Source organism: Rhamphochromis sp. 'chilingali' (assembly GCF_963969265.1).
Source record: "Rhamphochromis sp. 'chilingali' genome assembly, chromosome: 3".
NCBI classification, from domain to species: Eukaryota; Metazoa; Chordata; class Actinopteri; order Cichliformes; family Cichlidae; genus Rhamphochromis; species Rhamphochromis sp. 'chilingali'.
In genome coordinates, this window is record NC_137931.1 from 9,665,134 (window position 1) to 9,679,426 (window position 14,293).

A 14,293-nucleotide genomic window follows, 5' to 3' on the forward strand; every position below is an offset into this window, starting at 1 on the left:
ACTCTCTGTTCATTTTGCTTTAAAATGAGTCACCAGTTATCAGATGTCAACATCCATCTCTTCATTATATCGTTATAAACCCTGTGTGAGTACCTCACTGCAGTTGCCTGGGAATGCATTCTCTGTCAAAGCAAATTATGAAAAACATGTCTCAGATATCCTCAACATTGCATATTAGGCATTTTGTTTAGGAAAGTTGTTCAAAATATCTTTTTTTTTTTGTTCAAGTGCTTGACAGTCACTTCCAAATGCTAACATAAGGCCAAGCTTTTTGTTTGTTTGTTTGCTTTTTGCTCAATACATGCACTCCATTGAAATTCATTCCACTAAAAACTATAACATGACTGTGCATAATTCTCAAGCCACCCTCTGTTTATATTCTGCCAGACTCTCTTTTCTTTTGCCAGGCTTTCTGAAGGTTTTTTTAAGTTTTTCTTTGGACATCGAGTGATTTTTCACTCATTTTCAGTCCAGTACTTGTACTTGACCATTTGCAGAGAAATGTTTTTTTTTTCCCCCTTTGTTCACTTAAAGCTGACCTATGAATCACTGAAGCTTTAAAAAATGCACTTAACTCAGGGGCGATTCAAGGATCAGAGCTTTGGGGGTGCTGAGCACCCAGAGAGCTGCCCATCCAGCCAAGGTAAACTTTACTAAGATGAGACGTCTTCCCTGTCTCTGTCAGTCCCTGCATCCTTAAATGTCTCCGGTTGTCCCGAGTTCCCTCTGACTGTCTCCTTGGTGCATTTAAACCCCTGTTCCTCCCGGTTCTCATTGTCTGTTGTCTTCATCTCCATTGTCAGTCATCATAATTTTACCCTCTCTGTGCAAGTCTGCAAATTTCTTTATTAAATCATAAGATTCTTAAATTCATCAAGTCTCTCTGTGCCTGGGTCCTCGTCACGAAACATGACATCACTGTTTTCCACATTTTAACACAATTTAATCCCCACATTTGTGAAAGAAAAGCAAAACACTTTTTTGAAAAGTCTGTAACAAAACCATCAAATCTGATAAAGGTTATTTAAATGCTGCTATAGAAGAATGGATTGGAATTAAAAAAAAAATATATATATATATATATCCATCCATCCATAACCTATATCGCCTCACCTTGAGGTTGGCAAATCTGTCTATCACATTTTGGTGGTCAAGTCTCTCAAGCATCTCTTTCTCAACTGACATCACTGCCAGGTGCTGGAGTCTGCTTTGACCCATGGTCCTTCTCAGCCAGGTATGGAGCTGACTCAAGACACTAAAAGACCTCTCACAGCTAAGGCTGGGTTTGTTAGGGCAACTTGAATAACAGTTTTCAGTGTGGGGAAGATCTGATTATCCTGAAGATTGTACAATGTTAACATATCTGGGATGGTACCAGCCTCATTCTTGAGCTTCAAAAAGTCTTTGGCAACCGTGACTTCCTCTGACTGAAGTTCAATATGGTAATGCAGTGCCAGGGCTGACAACCCAGTTTGTTTTGCAGATTCGTTAGTTTGTTTTTTCTTTGCCAGTTTAATGGTTTCTATTTTGCCTGTTAGTATTCCCTGTCTGTTTTCTTACCTGGTTCTTCCTGATCTTGTACTTTCTCCTCATGTTCTCCTCTTTCCTCTCTCCCTCTTCGGACTGACAATCATACACAAATAGATTGTATTCAATTAGATTAAAAAATACCACATGTACATCTAATAAAGGATATAAATATTGAAACACTGATCCAACATTATCCTTTATTGATGGATCATTTGATTTTACACTTTTACCTGAATGTGGCTCATTTTTTTTGAAAAAAACTTCCTTATATCCATTATGAACCTTCATCCATCCATCCATCCATCCATTCATTCGCTTCCGCTTATCCTTTTCAGGGTCGCGGGGGGCGCTGGAGCCTATCCCAGCTGTCATAGGGCGAAAGGCGGGGTACACCCTGGACAGGTCGCCAGTCTGTCGCAGGGCTAACACATAGGGACAGACAACCATTCACACTCACATTCACACCTAGTGGCAATTTGGATTATCCAATTAACCTATCCCCACAAGCTGCATGTCTTTGGACGGTGGGAGGAAGCTGGAGTACCCGGAGAGAACCCACGCAAACACGGGGAGAACATGCAAACTCCACACACAAAGACCCTGGCCTGATGGTGGGATTGAACTCAGAACCTTCTTGCTGTGAGGCAACAGTGCTAACCACCGTGCCACCGTGCTGCCCCATTGTGAACCTGTCTCTCTATATACACACACACACACACACACAACAGGAGTTATAAGGTTAATGGGCATCCAGTCAGTTAGCTAGTTAGTACCTTGGGTTTAATATCAGCACATGCACATATGACAAAATACCCAGTTTCTCTTGTTACATTTCAAACAGGACAGTGGTAACAACAGCCAGTGTTGCCAACTCCTCAGTAAGGAAAATCACTATTGGCTGTCCTAAAAGTCGCTAGAAGTCGCTAAATGACGTCATCGCCTAATTTGCATAATTGGTCATGCTAATATAATTGTAACCTACGTTGTTGGAGAGAGAAATAACATCGTGGAAGAGACAGAGTGAGTAAAAAACGTCTTAAACGAATTTAAATTTCTTTTAGCAATTATTATTTTTTAATGTCACAATTCCAACCCTGCTCCTTTATCCGGGCTTGGACCGGCAAAAGTGACCCGAGATTGGCACTCTGGTGGGGTTAATTTGTGTGTGTGTGTTTATAAGTAGTTTTAAACCTTGTGATCCACAAAACAGCATAACAGTAAAAGAAGAACTGACTGCGTTACAGTCAGTGCGGGAGCAGCGGCTTTTCTCATAAGCGATTCATTTGCAGTTCGGAAGCATGGGTGAACATCTCCTGCCCTGATAGCAGCTGGGGGAGGACTATCCTCCGCCCGTGAGCGCTTTGGCACGGGTGAGGTGCCCACGGCAGCACCGCTGCTTGTTGAGAGTGAAAGCGATACGCGCTTTCAAGTCAAAAAGTCGTCATAAATAAGTCTCCAGTAACACCAGAAAAAGTCGCCAGATTTGTCGCTAGTCGCTTTTTAGAAAAAAAGTCGCTAAGGGGCTCTGAAAACTCGCTAAATATAGCGACAAAGTCGCTAAGTTGGCAACACTGACAACAGCAGGCTACGGACAATGTTAAGTTTTAGATCTTAAATAGGCTGTATAAATTTCAATGGGAGCAACAGGACAGTCAAATGTCGCTCATTTTACTACAGGGCAGGATGGATTGTAGGGTAGCAAACATCGTCGGAAAACAAGTTTTCAACACTGCAGGTTACCTGTGTGTAATGTTTTTCAGCTAAAAAGAAACATGGTCTGACTCCTACCTACATACAAGGTCTTAAATAATCAGGCCCCGTCTTATCTTAATGACCTTGTAGTACCATATCACCCTATTAGAGCACTTCGCTCTCGTACTGCAGGCCTACTTGTTTTTCCTAGAGTATTTAAAAGTAGAATGGGAGGGAGCGCCTTCAGGCCCCTTTTCTGTGGAACCAGCTTCCAGTTTGGGTTCGGGAGACAGACACTATCTCTACTTTCAAGATAAGGCTTAAAACTTTCCGTTTTGCTAAAGCATATAGTTAGGGCTGGACCAGGTGACCCTGAATCCTCCCTTAGTTATGCTGCAATAGACGTAAGCTGCCGGGGATTCCCATGATGCATACTTTTTTTTTTTCATAATTGGCCTCCATTTCTTTAGCTGAATCAACAACAAACACCAAAGGCAGGCACAAACGAGGTGATTCTCAAAATTGGTCCTTACACTGAAAACATCAGTCTCAGTGCATTGGTGGTAAAAAGCAATCAAAGGCTACAGGACATATGTAGTAGTGATGGGTCGTTCGCGAACGAAATGGCTCTTAGAGCCGGGTCTTTGACGTGAACGACACGAGCCGTCACGTTTTTTTTTTTTTCTTTCTCTCAGCCTCTCTCTCGCACTTAGCTGCTTCACTCAGCACCCTTGTGCTTTACGCTGGACAGAGGGGGGAGGGGCGGTAGTTACACTCAGTAGCACAGGAACAGAGCCAGAGGGAGAGAAAGAGAGCCAGGGACAACAACGTCACATTAGAAAGGTATAGTAATCATCCACAACTATTTTCAGTTGCAGATGATAAAGGATTCAGAAAGTTTATTCATGCAGGTCCATATGACAGAGAATGTGCATGTTCTTTTTGTTTTCATATTTTAATTTATATTCAATTGTGTTGTGGTTTGCAGTGTTTTGTGTTGTTTCACTTTAAATTTGTAAAAGGAAAAAGCTGAAAATTTAAATAGTTAAAAGTTGAAATGTGAATAGTTGATTTTTGTATTATATGATTTATTTATCACATTTTATGTGGAGTGAATAAATAAAAGTATATTTACGGTGGTCCCTACAGACAAAGCACATACAAACTTCAAATCACGTATGAACTCTGAAGCACGTACAAACTCCAAAACACGTACAAACTCCAACGCACGTAAAAACTCAAAACAAAAGACAACAGAAGTGCTCCAGGATGCTGGGCGCAAGCCAGCAAGTACCAACAACCAGATTTGGTGTGTGGTAATAACAGGTAAATGAACATTTTTTAAAAATAATTTGAATATATATGAGTGCCTGTGTATAAATACACAAACAATACACACATGCTTTCAATTGTGTAATTTAAGTGATCTAGTAGCTCTGCTTTGGAAGTTCAGTTCATGCTAGAAATGTGTTTTGGAGTTTGTACGTGCTTTGTCTCTAGGGGCCACCGCATATATTTATATATAAGCATATATAAATAAAACCACTTTTTTACATTAGTAATTCCTTTTGTGCATAATTTTATATTATTGTTAATATAAATTAATTATAGCAACAAAACAACCTGAAGAGCCGGTTTGGAGCCGAAAGAGCCGGTTCTTTTTAGTGAGCCGAACCGAAAGAGCCGGATCTCTAAAAAGAGCCGGAAATCCCATCACTAATATGTAGTGATGAACCCAAATTCAAAAATTCATATCACATGTCATTCACGTCAATAAAAATATAAATTTGTCATTAACATGTACAGATTGAGGTCATGATGAGGTTTGGGGATGTAATTATTAGAGATGGATCGATCCGATATTATGTATCGGTATTGGTCAGATGCTGACCTAAATTACTGGATCGGATATAGAAGCGAAATAAAAAATGTAAGACGATCCATTAAATATCACGAAAGCACCTCAAAAAACTTGCGACATGGCGTAACTCAGCTCATAACCATAGCACGTCGGAGGAGTATGCGTCACGTGATAGAGCTGTTGTGGCGTGCAAGACCTGTCGGTTTGTAAAGCATTCCCATGTTAAGCTTAACAACCGATATCCGGTCTTTAAGTCTGACGTCACTACCCGTGTCTGGGCTCAAACTCCGCTGCAGGTCCATAAATCAAACAATCACTGTGGCATCACTGAGAGTTGAAAAACTATCTAAAGTTTTTCATCTGTAATAAAATGATCAGCGTTCTGCTCTACTAGGTGTAACAATTGAGTTTATCATCCATTTATGACATTTTATGAATTTATGACATTTAACGGAGTTAGAAGTTAGCAGCAAGTTAGCTCGCTAGCTTCCATCTAAATACAATATAGCATGTCCTGCCTGAGGGATTTTGGAAACAAATTAAAACGTACAGCTCTGTTATCACTTCCAAAATAAATGAAGACAGAAAACTAAACAGCAGTGACGTTTGTAGGGTTACTGAAGTTTGGCTAGCTGGTATATAACGATGTACTACGTGACCGCTAGCGACACAGCTATGTGAGCATAACAAAAACACGCTAACTTTTTTCCACTCAATAACAGCTAACGTGAGGATTCTCGGTGGTCAGGAACAAATGTAATCTCATGGCAGGATGCAGTAAACGGACCAAACTTCAGCCAGGAGAACAACTGAGATAATTCATCCACAAGGATGAATAGGGTTAGTCATTCATATATTGCTGCATGGGCTGTAGCTACATTGTAAGGTTTTAAACACCGAGCTTTAAAGTGATTAGTAGTCATAAAAGCCGAGGGAGGCCAACTGTGATCACTGACTGTTTTTTGGAGCTTTTTGAGATTAAATGGTAAATGGCCTGCATTTGTATAGCGCTTTACTTAGTCCCTAAGGACCCCAAAGCGCTTTACACTATATTCAGTCATTCACACACTGGTGATGGCAAGCTACATTGTAGCCACAGCTGCCCTGGGGCGCACTGACAGAGGTGAGACTGGTGCCACCAGGCCCTCTGACCACCACCAGTAGGCAAACATGGGGTTTGTGATGTTTACAGAAGTTTTATTTTGAAAGGTCGAACAGGAAACGGAAAATGAACAAGTTAGCGCTGCAGACTGTGTTATCGCTGCAAGCCTGAGAATTAAAGAATGGAATTGAGAATTACTGAAGGTGTGATCATTAATGTTTGAGGCATGCAAACATTACATTGGCGACGAGAGTAAAGGTTACAACCAAAGCAAGACGAAGAAAGTTGCCCTACCCGGAGCTTAGGAGACAAGAACATGGCTGCACACGCTACTCCACTTCCACCCTAAGACACGGAGACCGACCTCGATTCCGTCGGACCTCGCTGGACGAAATGGCTTCAGAGGTTTGAAAACTACACCACCGCAATGAATATTACTGGAGATGCAAGATTAAGAGCATTATTGCTGCATGTGGCTGGTGAAAAAGTGCATGACGTTTACGACACGTTAGCAACGGATGGCGACAAGTACGCAGATACAAAACAGAAATTGTCAGAGTACTTTGCGCCTAAGAAAAACGTGCAGTATCAGATTTATCTGTTCAGGAAAGCGGTGCAGGAGTCAGGCGAAACGTTGGACAACTATCACACCAGGCTTAGGATTCTAGCCAAAAACTGTGAGTTTGCAGACATGACTGCAGAAATCAAAACACAAATTATCCAAAGCTGTACATCATCACAGCTGTGTAGAAAAGCACTCAGAGAACCTGATTTAACGTTGGATGATCTATTAAATCACGGGCGTGCATGTGAGTTGTCTGAATTGCAAGCTACAGGGATGGAAGCTGACAAGACAGCTGCAGTTAATAAAGTACAGCACAAAACAGGACGTGATACCACGGCTAGAAACAAATGGACACCCTCATGGCAGCCGAATAACCGCTGTCGAAACTGTGGAGGCAGATATCCTCATGAGCAAGGCTGCCCAGCCAAAGACAAAATCTGTAATTCTTGTGGCAAATACAATCATTTTGCAAAGCAATGTCGCTCAAAGAGAAAAGAGACACATTGTGGAAAGAAGTATAAGAAAAATCTGCCACCGCAAACTGTTCATCAAGTAACAGATAGCGCTGCACATGTGGAGACAGGGCACACATTCAGCAGTGATGACGCCTATGTATATGTGGTGAACACAGCTAAACATCCTAAACTCCCACATACTGAAATCAGAGTAATGGGCACCCAGATACCGGTGCTAATCGATTCTGGGGCCACTGCTAACTGCTTAACTGAAGCTACCTACAACAAACTGACACCACGTCCTACTTTGACTTCTACAGACATCAAGATTTACCCATACCACTCATCTACGTCTCTCCCTGTGTGTGGTGCATTCAGGTGCAGTGTGGAAAAACAAGACAAAACAGTTAGGTGTTCCTTCTTTGTCATTAAAGGAGGAGGTTTCAATATTTTGAGTTTTGAAACCTCAAAAGCCTTGGGACTCCTCCATATTGTCACTGCGGTCTCTTCTCAGTCTCAATGTTCTGTTGCAGACAAGCTAGTTAGTAGAACAACACCCAAAACTTTTCCAGGGAATTGGAAAACTCAAAGATTTTCAAGTGAAACTGCACATAAACACAGATGTAAAATCAACCTGTCAACCACACAGACGTGTTCCTTTTCATTTACGTCAAAAAGTGGAGGACGAACTTCAGAAATTAGAAGCTGATGACATTATTGAAAAGGTTACAGGACCAACACCGTGGGTTTCACCCATTGTAACACTGCCAAAACCAAAGAATCCGGATGACGTACGGATATGTGTGGACATGAGACAAGCAAACACTGCAATCGAACGAGAACGACACGTCACGCCCACGATTGATGATGTAATCCATGAGCTGAATGGATCTACGGTGTTCTCAAAACTTGATCTCAGGGCAGGATACCACCAACTTGAATTACACCCTGACAGCCTACGACGTTCACTACTCATCTGGGACTTCGGCGCTATAAAAGACTGAGCTTTGGAGTCTCTTCTGCAGCTGAAGTGTTCCAAAATGCTATTTATCAGACGCTGCAAGGACTGAACGGAGTCAAAAATCTCAGTGATGACATTATAGTCTTTGGCAGGGACCAGGCTGATCATGACAGCAATCTTACAGCTCTCTTTAAGAGACTATCAGAGTCAGGTCTTACTCTGAATCGAGAGAAGTGTGAATTTAATAAAACGAAACTTGAGTTTTTTGGTTTTATCTTCTCTGCAGGTGGCGTTTCAGCAGATCCTAAAAAGGTTGCAGCAGTTCAACACGCTCCCAACCCAAAAACACCTGCTGACATCAAAAGTCTCCTTGGCATGGCCAATTACTGCTCAAGGTTCATCAGAGACTTCTCATCGATCTCTGAGCCACTGCGTAGGCTCACGCACAAGGACACCCCTTGGATATGGGGTCAAGACCAAGAAACTGCGTTGCAGGCACTCAAGGTCAGTCTCACAAGCGACGCGACGATGTCCTACTTCTATCCCAGCAGACAGACTGAACTGATAGTTGATGCTAGTCCAGTAGGACTGGGCGCCATTCTCTGTCAAAAAGATGAAAAGGGGATGAAACACATTATTGCATATGCAAGCAGAGCACTGAGTGATGTGGAAACGAGATACTCGCAGACAGAGAAAGAAGCACTCGCCATTGTGTGGAGTTGCGAACATTTCCATTTGTATGTTTATGGACATCCATTCACACTGATGACCGATCACAAGGCACTCGAAATCATCTGGAATAACCCAAGATCAAAACCACCTGCCAGAATAGAAAGATGGGGACTGAGACTTCAGCCATATAACTTCAGAGTGGAATACAGAAAAGGTGCTGATAATCCAGCTGACTTTATGTCACGTCATCCAGTGCCAACACAGGAGAATGAAAGTGCTCGTGCATGTAAGGTTGCAGAAGAGTATGTCAATTTCTTCTCTTATCACTCCACCCCAAAAGCCATGACACTTCACGAGATAAAAACAGAGACTCTGAAAGACCAGGTTCTGCAGGAAGTCATCGGTCACATCAGGAACAACACGTGGCATCTAACAGATAAATCCCAGCATGCTGACATTTTGAAAACATTCAAACATGTTCAAAGTGAACTAACAGTAGCCGACTCATCTGACTTCATTCTCAGAGGCACGAGGATAGTCATTCCAACTGTCCTACAAGAAAGAGCAATACAGCTGGCACACGAAGGGCACCAGGGTATCGTCAAGACCAAAGCGCTGCTACGTACCAAAGTATGGTTCCCAGAGATCGATCGGAAAGCAGAATCTGCAGTTCAAAACTGTCTGCCATGCCAAGCTAGCACACCTGTCACACACACTGACCCTCTGCAGATGTCACCATTACCGGAAACGCCCTGGCACAGTGTCAGTGCAGACTTTTATGGACCACTCCCTACGGGGGAATACCTGCTCGTTATCACAGACGAGTATTCTCGCTATCCAGTCGTTGAAAGTGTACGCTCAACATCAGCATCTTCTGTTATCCCAGTCATTGACAAAGTGTTCTCCATGTTTGGGATCCCAAGGACAGTAAAAACTGACAATGGTCCTCCTTTTAACAGTGAGGCTTTCTCACAGTTTGCAGACTACCTAGGATTCCATCATCGCAAAATCACACCTTGTTGGCCTCAGGCGAATGCCATTGCTGAGAGATTCATGAGAACCCTAGGTAAAGCACTGAGAGTTGCCGAGACGCAGGGCACACCATGGAAACAGCAACTAAACATCTTTCTTTGTGAGTACAGATCTACACCTCATAGCACAACAGCGAGCTCACCAGCTGAAATACTGTTTCAACGCCAGCTATACACCAAGCTCCCTTTCGTTAACACCACTCCACGGAAGTGTTCAGATGCTGAAGTGAGAGCAAGGGATGATAGTGCAAAGATCAAGATGAAGGTGATCGCAGATGCAACTCGTCACGCCAGACCACACTCACTAAGTCCGGGTGACACAGTGCTGCATCGCCAACCCAAGCACAACAAATTATCCACACCATACAATGCAAAACCCTACAAAGTGACTAAGGTTAAGGGCTCTGAAATTACAGCTACACGGGATGGACACTCAATTGTCAGGAATACCTCATTCTTCAAGAAAATCAGACATGGACTTGAAGATGCCCCACCTGGACGGCATGTCGACCCCGCCTTAACAGACAAGCCCAGATACCCAGTCAGATCAAACAGACGCGCACCTATGCATTTGTCTGATTACATCAGATCTAAGACTTGAATATCTGAGTGACCAGTTAAAGGTTATGCTGCGTGTAACATGTTTGTTGTTCCTTAATCTAACACTGTAACCAGTATTATAGTGTTGAATGTTGATAGTGTTTAGTCACAGATCTGCGCAAACGCAGTGCTGTTTAAGTGATGTTTAGGTGTGGAGAAACTCAAGTAATAAGAACGTTCAGTAATTTTATTAGGTGTCGTTGTCATAGGTTCAGATGAATAATTCACATCGCTGAATACCTAAGTTTGTTTAAAAAAAAAAAAAAAAAAAGGAGGTGATTGTGATGTTTACAGAAGTTTTATTTTGAAAGGTCGAACAGGAAACGGAAAATGAACAAGTTAGCGCTGCAGACTGTGTTATCGCTGCAAGCCTGAGAATTAAAGAATGGAACTGAGAATTACTGAAGGTGTGATCATTAATGTTTGAGGCATGCAAACATTACAGGGTTAGTATCTTGCCCAATGATATTTGGCATGCAGCTAGGAGGTAGCCTGGGATCGAACCACCGACCTTCTGATTAGTGGCTGACCTGCTCTGCCACTTGAGCTACAGCCACCTGAGCTACAGTTGTTAAACATGTTAACAACACAAAACCCATATTAAACGCAGACTACTTTAGGCTCGGAAGCAGGATTCGTCACGTCATCACTTAAAGACCGGATATGGAGCAACTGCTTCTCCTCTCCCCTCCCTCTCCTTCAATCATGAAACTGATCAATGATCAGCTGATCGGCTTTTCTGTCGTGACTCCGTCTCTCTTGTTTGTTTTTGGCGCACTTTGTGGCTGACCTGCTCTGCCACCTGAGCTACAACCACCCCACGGGGGTACAAAGACATACTTTTGATTCTTATTCTCATTTAAAATGTGTAGCTTTTAATAAATAATTATCTGAATCTTACACCCAAAGTTTTAATCTGATGTAAAACGTATAGAAGTCCATTACTGTATATAGTAACTATTAAGTCTAATATACTCTAGTAAGCTATACTACTTTTTCCTTTGGGAAGATATCATCTGTGCAGTCTGCAATTCTGTTGAAGAAAGATGTTGAATCTATTTAATTATTGTGAAAATATAATTGATTTTTTTAACACGAGCATTAAATTACAGTTGACTACGCTGATTAAGCATCACGAGGCAGAGGGTGGGGGGGTGGTTCCCTATTTTATTTTATTTTTTTTAAATTTTCGCTGGGAGTTGGCAACCCTATTAGTTAGGTTGCTTAATATTTCCGCTATGTATTCTTTAAAATACGAGAATAGGGAGGATGGTATAGGTTTAAGTTTATAAGATTGATAACAGAATAGCTTTAGTGGGGGGTTTTTTAAACTTGAGTATGAATTTATACAAAATGCAGCAAGATTAAAAAAAAAAACAAAAACAGTTTTATTGATTAAAAAATACACTATATCGGATTCATATCGGTATCGGCAGATATCCAAAATGATGATATCGGTATTGGACATAAAAAAGTGGTATCGTGCCATCTCCAGTAATTATAATGCACAATTTTGATACCTGGACAGAACAAAAACACACAGTGGAATCATTTATGGATTGGCCATCCCAGAGCTTGGGCCTCAACATTATTTGAAGCAGTGCAGGTTCATCCAGCCAACACTGCAAAAAGAGCTTTGGATGTCCTTTAAGAAGTCTATTCCTGAAAATCAGTGAATGAACTGACAAGAAAGCTTGACTAAGTTCAGGCTGTGTTGAAGGATCAAAGTGGTCTACAAACAATGAGTGGAATAGACTTGATTTTATCTTCTTTTTTTTTTCTTTTTAGCTGTATAGGATGCAGTTATTCAGAATATTACTGAACCCTTTGTAATTTTCTGCAAATAAGACATTAGAAATTATGGCCTCCTTACCAATATTTATATAGCGCTTTCTGCCAACAGACCTTTTCTTCTTTTGAAAACCTTTGTTAAAACATGCACGTCAGATCTGTGTCAATTTTTTTTACACTTGCAAATACTTCTACATCAAGCCTTTCATTATGCATCAATATCCAAGCACTAACAAGGTGTAGCAGTAGATTTTATTTTTTATTTTTTTAAACTCATGTGGCAGATTCAGGCTTCATCTCCCTAAAATTTATGCAGATAATGAAGCACTAGGGACGCAATTAAGCAGACAGGTATGTGTGCTTTTGAGTTAATTGACTGATTTAAAGAGGGTAAGCATGCAGAATAATGTTATCTGCTTGGTTACTCATACTCGGCAGCTGGATGTCCACAAGGGGTACATCATTTATCTTTTGATGGCACATACGTTGACCTGTTGTAGAACAGAGACGTAAGCAAAAGTTACAAATGTTAAGCAATCAGACAGCAAGCGGCACCCTCACACCTAATAATTATGCTGCTTTGTTGAAATGTGGATATTAACAATTCACATTTTACAGTATGATACTCTGGAGATCAAATGTATTCATGGATCCAATTTATGCTCTGAATTATATAAAAAGGTGTTTTACATTACTGAAAAAAAATCATCAAATCTACACCTGATTAAGTTATTTGAGACACCCAACATATTGTGTCAAAGAAAATAATTGACAGTTTTTGACAGTGCATTAGTTACGTTTATCAGTGCACACCCATTACCAAAAAATCTATAAATGTGCCTCTAAATATAAAACTCCAGAATCTTTTTACTTTACAGTTTTACTTTACTATTCATCACTGATTGAAGAAAATAAGAACAACCCCAGGTTTCTCTTCAGCACTGTAGCCAAATTGACAAAAAGTCAGAGCTCTTTTGAGCCAACAATCCCTTTAACGTTAACTAGTAATGACTTCATGAACTTCTTCACCAATAAAATTTTTCTCATTAGAGAAAAAATTACCAGTAATCATCCCACAGATGTAATATTATCTACAGCTACTCTTAGTACCACTGATGTTAAGTTAGACTCTTTTTCTCTAATTGATCTTTCTGAGTTAACTTCAATAATTACTTCCTCCAAACCATCAACGTGTCTTTTAGACCCCATTCCTACAAAACTGCTCAAAGAAGTCCTGCCATTAATTAATTCACAGGCACAAATGTCACAGGTTTTGGAGGCCAGGGTCAGGTCTGCTGCTGCTGTCAGTGGCTGCCCCGGGACAACTGCTGGTGAGGGATTTTGAATGAGACCACATCACCAGGGGACCAATCAGCAGCCATCAGCTCATCCACTCAGGGACCTGCAAAGACTTAAAGACAGACAAAGAAACAGCCACCAAAACAGATTATGGCCAGGGCCATAACACCAGCAATGGTTTGAAAAGAGCTAGTCCAGTCCAGACTCATGTGGATTAATTTTTCACAAATATACACACACGAATATTCACAGTTACTAATATGTAGTTTAAAAAAAAGAAGAAATAATAAGTCATTTATTTAATTATTTATTTATTAATAAGTCAACCAAAGTTAAAGTTACCTAAATATCAGCAGTACATTGTGATGTTAAATATTGAAATTATAGGTTTTGCTTTTTTAATAAATCAAATATTATATTAAATCTGTGTTAGGACATCAATTACTTTTGATGTCAAAATGTGATTTCTTTCTTTCTTTTTTTTTTACCATGAGTTCCTTGGTATGATAGCAGTGGCATTCCAACTCAACACTACATGGGCTCCATGTTTTCTTTTAATGCTTGGTAATATTGATTGTGAATTTTTTTTATAAGCCCAGATAAGATCAGAGTAAACAAACAGTTTTCAGCAATGAAAATACAATTATGAGTCCATCGCAGAGCCTTATTCTTTGTTTGTTACTATCTACAAATCCCCGAGTCATTAAACGACTGTAGGGAGAAGGGAAAGATAT